Consider the following 8,921-nt stretch of genomic DNA (forward strand, 5'->3'; position numbering starts at 1 on the left):
TACTAGGACTAATAAAAACATATAAAAATTTCCATAGAATTGCTTTTTAGAAACTATGACTTGAAACGTAACTGATGACTCATATTTGCCCACTTATCTCTTCAATGATAGCAATAAACATTTTATCTCTGATATTATGTATCAATTATATTTGTTGTATTACTTCCTTCTTATGACATGGAAGAAAATAATACAACAATATTCATGAGCTCCTGCCCTTCTAGTAGAACAGCAAATGATCTAAGTATCAAAGCCAGTACTGGATATTTTTCTCTATTTCTCTTTTATTTTTCTAACTATTTGTATCATTTTTAAGGAATATACTTAGTTTTGTCACTCCTATACCATTAAAATGGCAATCAAAGGTGGGGGGGGTTACTGTGATGTGAACAATGGCTGAAATGTATTCAAATGTGTAAACATATTCAAGTAGTTATAAATAGGTTAATGTGATAATCTGGGGGTCTTTACAATTTATTCCAAAGAAATGAATTTGACAATGGGAGATAAAATGCATCATGACAATGAGGCCCTGGGTTTGATTCCTCAGCACCACATAAGCAAAAAGAAAAAAGCCAGAAGTGGCACTGTGGATCAAGTAGTAGAGTGCTAGCCTTGAGCTGAAGAGCTGAGGGATAGCGCCCAGGCCCATAGTTCAGACCCCACGACTGGATCCCCCCCCAAAATGCATCCTGACAAATATGAAAAACATTTTGATATGTTTGATATTAAATTCAAACTGTAATCCTAAACATATCTTTATCTAAAATACATTTAAAATGAACCCCAGGTGATTTCTCTTTGTAGCTCAGTTCACTCTTACCTCTATTCCAAGAAACCCTGTCATAAATACAGGCTGAATTAAATGTATGATTTCTAGCAACCTTAATTTGAAGTAAAAATAACTTTCCTTCTATATCCTAAAGTTTTATAGTTATTATAAAGGTGATGTACAGAGGGGTTACAGTTACATAAATCAGATAGAAAGTACATTTCTTTTTGGACAATTTTGCCCCTTCCCTCGTTCTCTCCCAGTTATTCCCTCCCATCTCCATTCACAAGTTTTATAGTTCATTTTCCACATAGTATCTAGTGAGTACCACTGCTGCATTTGTTCACCCTTTGTCCAAATCCATTTCGGTGTCCCCTTACCCTCCCAAAGACAGATAATTGAACAAATAAGGCAAAGGAAAGAAAACAAAACAGCAACAAAAACAAAACCTCTTGTTTCTGTTTCCTGGGGTTCATTTTACAAAATATTAAATATAAATATTTATAAATATAACTGCTATTTTTATATGATAAGACACTTAGACATTGGACTTTGTGTTTCTATCCTAAGAATATCTTCCTTTGCTCTCACTGTGTGTGAATGCCTACAGTCCTATATAACTTTTCATGTCCCAATGTATTTTAGATTTAGCTTCCATATATGAGAGAAATCACATTTCCTTTGCAGTCTGAAAATGACTTACCTCACCTTTTAATATCTTTTATATTTTCCATACAAAAGGAAAAATTCCTCTGAGTGAGCTGTAGTTTAAAACACAGTGAAGAAAAATGAACTTTACAATTTAGGCGGGGGTAGGGGAGTAGGGAGTGTATTTGTGGAGGTGGGAGAGAAGGGATGATAGGGGGGAAAAAAGGAGGAGGCAACAATGCTTGATAAAATATGTACTCATTACCTTGCTCATGTAACTGTTACCCCTCCTCTGTACAGTACTGTCACAATAAAAAATTATTTTAAAAAATAAAACACAGTGTCAACAACTTGATTCTGGAAGCAAACTGCCAGGAAAACTGCCTGGAAGATGAAACCTTTTGAAGCTCTCTAAATAAGAGAAAGGTAAATAGATAATAATTTACCTTCTCTGGTTTCTGTTTCAACCTGGGAAAGATTAGGTTGGAGAAAGGAGGCCTGCAAACTGAGAACAATTCAGGAGATGTAATGATGTCATGATCTATGTTTCTGGAAAACCAAGCAACATGGAGAGCTAAACGCCAAAGTGTACCCATCAGTGGATACAATTAACCTGTTTTCCCTTTGGCCAAACTTCACTTTCCTAAGTGGACTCAGAGGACAATTTGGAGAAAATTAGTTCTCAATTCCTTGGGGGGCTAGTGACATCCCAAAGTGAACTATTGTACAGTGGACACTTCCTTGAGGATATCTTATTTACTTTTTGCATCTCTGCCAGCTAAGGTAGATTGAATGACAAAAATAAGCACTTTAGCATCATTAAATATCCGAAGTGTACTGTAAACAAATTTTAAATTGTTTGATTTTAAAGTTAATAGAAGCCTAAGACTCAGAGAACTAAATGTCATAATAGTCTTTACAGACCTACAAAAGAGGCCTCATACCTCTTTTTTCTCAAATTCAAAGTAACCAGCATTCAACATTTATGGGATGTTCCACTAGGTATTTTTTCTATATGCTTAGCAACAAGTATGACCACATTTACTCATTCCGATATATTGTTCCATTATGTACTTGATATCGTTTTTACAAACTTCACAAGCACCACAATTATGTAATTTCCCATGTAAAAATATGTAATTCTAGTTTTCTTTCATGCCAAATATGTAATGGGCATAACTCTTTGTCAAATTGTCTAGACAATATTTTGGAATGATTGCTTAAAATAGCAATTTCACTGTTCTTAAAAATCAGGGTACTATGCTGTTATAATACTCTCCCTTACTTGAAATTTTTATTTTGGTAGTAGTGAGGTTAAAACTTGGGGCTTCAAACTTGCTAGAATGACACTGTACTGATCAGCTATACATCCAGCCTTGATTTTGCTGGTTATTTTTAGGTTAAGGTCTTGGCACACACCTGGGCGATCTGCTTACTTTAGAGTTCACCTAGTTGCTGAGATCACAGACATGCTCCACCACATCCGGCTTCCTTGCGTGAAGATGCAGTCTCATAGACGTTTCTTCCTGGGCAGCACTGGAACTTTGATCCTCTTGACATTAGCCACCCAGGTAGCTAGGATGTAAACCACAGGAATCATTTGTAGTAAATGCTCATGTATTTCTATTGCATATGTATTCAATTGGTAAGACATGCAAATGAACTTTTGTTAGCTACTTCACCATTTTCCTCCTTTTGAGAAGAGTGTTCCCTTTCCAGTGTACCCTACCCCACCCTGAATACTACAAATTATTTAAAAACTTATAAGCATGGAGACAAATATGGCAGCCACATTCATTGAATGGTAAAGATAAGTATCATAAAGACAATATGTGGGCTTTTAGGTTCACCAGATGCTCTTATTTTACACACCTAAGAATGTATTTGGTCTTTTTTGTTTTTCAGTTTTCTTACCCATAACACATAAGAATAATAGATTTAACTCATAGGATACTGAAAATAGTAAGTGAGATAATTTAAGAATGTGCTTGACAAAGCAGTTAGGGTATGGTAAATATTTAGTATATAAATAGTATATATATTTATTTAAAAATTATGTTTTATAACTAATAATTTAAGTGTTTATGTTGAAGCCCATGAATTTCCTAAAGTGCTTACTTTTCATTGGTTTTATTTTATTTTTGAGATATATTTGTGTATATTAATATTTGTATTTTCTTTTTCTATATGTTTCATAACATATCTTTGTTATTTAATTGTGTGTGTGTGTGTGTGTGTGTGTGTGTGTGTGTGTGTGTGTGTTGGTATGGGGCTTGAACACAGGGCCTGAGTACTGTCTTGTAGCATTTTTTAAAATATATATATTTTTTGTAAAAATACTGTTCAGAGGGGTTACAGTTACGAGTAAGGTAATGAGTACATTTCTTATTGAGTATTATTACCTTCTCCTTTGTTTTTCCCCTACCTTCCCTTCTCTCCCTCTCTCCCCAACTCGATCCTTCCCAACCCCCCTCCTTCCCCCTTCCCCCATCCCACTTTACCCCCCTCCCCGGGCCCGAAGTTGTACAGTTCGTTTTCAACATAGTGTCTTGTACATCTCATTGTTACAATGGGTCAACCTGTATCCCAATTTAAGGGTTTTATTTTTCCCTTCCCCTCCTCAAATTAGAAAAATGTTTCTCCCCCATGCATCTTGTATATATATTTTTGCTTAAGACTTGGGTTGTACCATGTAAGCACAGTTCTACTTCAAGCTTTTTGATAGTTAATTGGAGCTGAGAGTCTCCATTCTATTTTTTCTTCTCTAATTTGGGGAGGGGAAGGGAAAAAACAAAATGCTTAAATAGGGATACAGGTTGACATATTGTAACAATGAGATACACAAGACACTATGTTGAAAAACGAACTTTACAATTTGTGGGGGAGGGAGGGAGGAGGATAGATGTGGAGGTGGGGGGGGGGGGAAGGATAGTAGGGGAAAAACAAAGGAGGCAACAATGCTTGATAGGAAATGTTCTCATTACCTTGCTCATGTAACTGTAACCCCTCTATACCGTATTTTTATAATAAAAAATACTTATTTAAAAAAAGAGTCTCTATAGTCTTTTCTGCCTGTGCTAGTTTTATACTGCACTCCTCAGATTTTAGCCTCCTGATAGCTAGGATGACAGGTTTGAGCCATAAACCTACTAGAATCTGATCTTTGACTTTCCCCAAGAATCATCTGTCAACCTCTATGACACATTCCAGGGTTTCTCCACATACATATAAATACTTTCCCAAACCACTTCCAAAGGCTTTTGAACCACATCATCAGAGACTCCATCTCTAATGGAGACTTCATGCTCACAGTAGCCAGTGAACTAGCCAGGCAGAGCCTTGAGAACCAACTCCAGGACTCTGACTGGCCATGAGGCAGCGTATAGTGAGCCTTGAGGCATAGTTCAATTTGTAGAGTGCCTGCTAAGTAAGCAAGTCCACCACGAGATACACTTAAAAAATAGCTTTCTCCTTGCTCTCACAATATATCAGACAAACAATTTCAGGGCACAAAGATTTATTTTGGCTCACAGATGCAGAGTTTGTCTGTCCATCATGGGGAAAAAGGCATGGCCGAGTGAAACAGTGCCTACTATGGTGACCAAAGCAGAGAGAGGGAATGCCTTGGCAAGGCAGCTTTTTTATTTTTTGTCCTGTTAAGCTTTTTAGCTTATGGAATGATGTCTCACATTAAGAGTGGTTCTTCCTTCTTCAATTCTCTCTAAATATGCCTTCACAGATACACCGGATGTGGGTTCTACCAATCTCCTAGGCACTTCTCAATTCAATCAAGTCAACAATCAAGATTAACCAATTTGCTTTTTATTATTTGTAAATGTATTTCTTCCCTTCCTTCCATTCTCCATTTCTTTGACAAAACTTGGTAGATCAATATTTCATTTGTCAGTGTAATATTTTTAATGGTATTGGGGTTTGTACAGAGTCAGGGAGTTCTGCTTGGTCGTTTTGCTTGTGTGGCTGAAACTCTACCACCTGAGGAATGCCTTCTACTCAGTTTTGAACTGGTTAGTTTGGAGATTTGTTCCTAGGACTATTTTTTCTTTGTCATGGTTAGCTTTGAACCTCAATCCTCTGGATTTCTGATTCTGGGTCCTTAGGATTATAAGCATTAAGCACTGTTGTCTGGTGTTTTTGCCTCCCTCCCCCCTCTCTCCTTAGCAGTTTTAAGTTTCATGATTTTTTTCTCAGTTATTTCCCTATTTACTTCATTGATTCATGTTTAATTTTTCCTCCTCTGCTCCATTTGTTTTTTTTTTATTTAAATTTCTTTAATTTCCTGAAGTGGAAAGAGCTTTTTGAGTTCAATTGTATACATCTAACTTTGTACATGGACAGTGTATGTGTTTGTGTATGCATTGTATGATTTAATTATTCCCTAATACACATATGAAGCTGAAAATTCTACCTAAGGAGTTGGTTATATTTTTGTATTATTTATTTACATGCTATCTGAAGATTTCCAAGAGAAACTGCAGGATGATAAAGACCATTTCTCCAAAAAATAAATGAAACCAGATTTTGTTTGTAGATTATTATGAAATACTTCATTATTTATATGTTTTCTCTGCTATTTCTGGTGGTACATTTTTTTTTCCTGAGAAAAACTCAAAATGGAATTTTACCTGTAATTTTTTTTAATGTTGTAGAACTTAAGACAATCAAGTATCTGAAGACAGGAGAAAATCAGAATGACATGAGAACTGTGATTTTAATGGAATGAGAACTATGTGAAACAAATATGCTTGCTCACATTGAGAACAAGGAGAAATGAACAAGGATGATGAGTATAGCCACATAGATTTGAATGGACCACTAGATTTTCACTTTTTAAAAATTCCCCTCCAATGTGTGTCTAAATCATGACAATACTTTATGTCATGTACTGGTGAAAAACAGGGTCTTCCTGGCCATATTCATGAAGGCTTGTCTGACCTGCTGATTCCTTAGGCTATAAATGAAAGGGTTCAGCATTGGGGCTACTGAGGTATTTAGCACAGCCACTCCCTTGCTCAATGTTGTCCTTTCTGTGGCTGAGGGCTTAATGTACATGAAAATACAACTTCCGTAAGAGATGGAGATGACCACCATGTGGGAAGAACAGGTAGAAAAGGCCTTTGTCCTCTGACTAGAAGAAGGAATCTTTAGAATGGTTCTGATAATAGATATGTAAGATAGAAATATTAGTGCCAAAGTAAAGTATCAGGGTATAAAATTAACCCTCAAAAATCAATGGCTTTTCTATATGACAACAATGAGAAGAGCACGGCTGAAACCAGGAAAGCAACTCCTTTTGTAATAGTCCCAGACAAAATAAAATACCTAAGAGTTAACCTAACTAAAGAAGTGAAGGACATCTATGATGAAAACTTTAAAAATTTGAAAAAAGAAATTAAAGCAGAATTTAAGAAGTGGTAAAACCTCCCATGCTCCTGGATTGGGAGGATTAGCATCATGAAAATGCCAATACTTCCAAAGACTGTATACAAATTCAATGCCATACCTATCAATATCCCAACCTCATTCCTCAATGAAATGTATAAAGCAACACAAAAATTCATATGGAAGAATAAAAAGATCCTGAATAGCAAAAACGATCCTTAGCAGAAAGAGCAGTGCTGGAGGAATATCAACACCAAATTTCAAACTCTACTACAAAGCCATAGTAATCAAAAAGCTTGGTACTGGCATAAGAACAGACCTAGGAACAATGGAATAGAACTGAAGGCTCAGAAATGAACCCACGGACCTATAGCCATCCAATCTTTGATAAGGGAGCTAAAAAAATAGAATAGAATATGAATTCTGTGCCACCATCAGAAAGAATGACATTGCCCCATTTGCTAGGAAATGGAAAGACTTGGACAAAATTATATTAGGTGAAGTAAGCCAGGCCTAAAGAAACATAGATCCCATGGTTTTCCTTACTTGCAATAACTAGTATAAGTTTAGGACAGGCAGAAAAGCCAAAAGCTATATATATATATGACCATATCAGATGATGCTAAGCGAAATGAACCCCAAGATAGGGACACAAATGGTTTTTTTCTTTCTTGCTATTGTTTTTAATGTATTTATAATATATTATGTGATTTCTTTTGTTTCTTTGGTATGTTCCTCCCCCACAGTATAATTCCTGTTTTCACTGTATTTGATTTCAGTGCCCTGCATCTTATATATAATTTTTTTTTTAATTTGGGGAGGGGAAGGGAAAAAAAAACAAAATGTTCATATAGGGATACAGGTTGACACATTATAACAATGAGATGTACAAGACACTATGTGGAAAATGAACTTTACATCTTTGGTGGGGATGGGAGGGTGGGGGAAAGGGTGGGAGGGGGTGAAGGGGAGTAGGTGAGGAGGTGGGAGGGAAGGGATGGTGGGAGAAAAACAAAGGAAGAGGCATCAATGCTCAACTGGAAATGTATTCATTACCTTACTCATGTAACTGTAACCCTTCTGTACAATATTTTTACAATAAAAAATGTAAAAATAAGAAATATTAGAGCCAAAGTAAACATGAGAGTAAATACAGCACAAGAAAACCCCATTCCCTCTAGGAATGTTGTGTCTGAACAAGAAAGTGGCAGCAGGGGAAAATAACCACAGGTAAAATGGTCAATGACATTGGACTTGCAGTAGTCAAGCTGTAGGAGCAACAGGAGTGCAGGGAAGATGATTAAGAGACAAAGACCAGAATGGTGCAGACTTTTTGATGGTCAGATAATGCAGAGGTTTGCAGATGGCAATATAGCGATCATAGGACATGGCAGCCAGCAGATAAAATTCCCTGACTCCCAAGAGAATGAAAAAAATAACTGAGCCATGCAGTCATTAAAGGATATGGTTTTATCTCCTGACAGAATGGTCCCTAGGAATCTGGGTATACTGACAGTTGTAAATGAGACTTCTACTAAGGAGAAACTCCTGAGGAAGAAATACATGAGGGTCTGCAAGTGGGGATCCAGCAGAGTGAGGGTGATGATGGCCAGGTTTCCAGTGATGCTGAGCAGGTAGGTGATGAAGAGAAAGACAAAGATTATGACCTGGAGCTTTGGATCATCTGACAGTCCCAGGAGGACAAATTCTGTGATTCCTGTATGGTTTCTCATTCTTCAATTGGTTATGAACTTCTTCTTTCTTGCCAAGCCTATGGGAGAAAATAGAGAGAACAACTTAATGTAGGATGAAACAGTGTCAGAGTCAGAATTTTGGTGAAGTAGTATGCCATTTTTACCTCCCAGGGACATTTAAAGCCAGGGGATAATTACAGTGATCCTTTAATTCTTCTTTACAGGGACAACACCTTCTAGTAAAGGCATTTTAGGCTTACATATAAAGAACAACAATGGAAAAGAGAAATAAAAAGTTAGGTTACCTGATTGTGCAGCATTGTCCACATAGAGGCTGATTTGAACCACAATCCTCAGATTTTAGCCCCATGAGTAGCTAGATTAGAGGTGAGCCACCAGCACTCAGC

The 8,921-nt window shown here is 36.7% G+C and overlaps 1 pseudogene; it reads right to left on the reverse strand.

Annotated features, from left to right (window-relative positions):
* Positions 1–6,316: 6,316 nt before the first annotated feature.
* LOC122124354 lies at positions 6,317–8,553 on the reverse strand (annotated as a pseudogene).
* Positions 8,554–8,921: the final 368 nt, after the last annotated feature.

Source organism: Dipodomys spectabilis, unplaced genomic scaffold (genome assembly GCF_019054845.1).
Source record: "Dipodomys spectabilis isolate Male_0828 unplaced genomic scaffold, ASM1905484v1 ptg000234l, whole genome shotgun sequence".
In the NCBI taxonomy this organism is placed as follows: Eukaryota; Metazoa; Chordata; class Mammalia; order Rodentia; family Heteromyidae; genus Dipodomys; species Dipodomys spectabilis.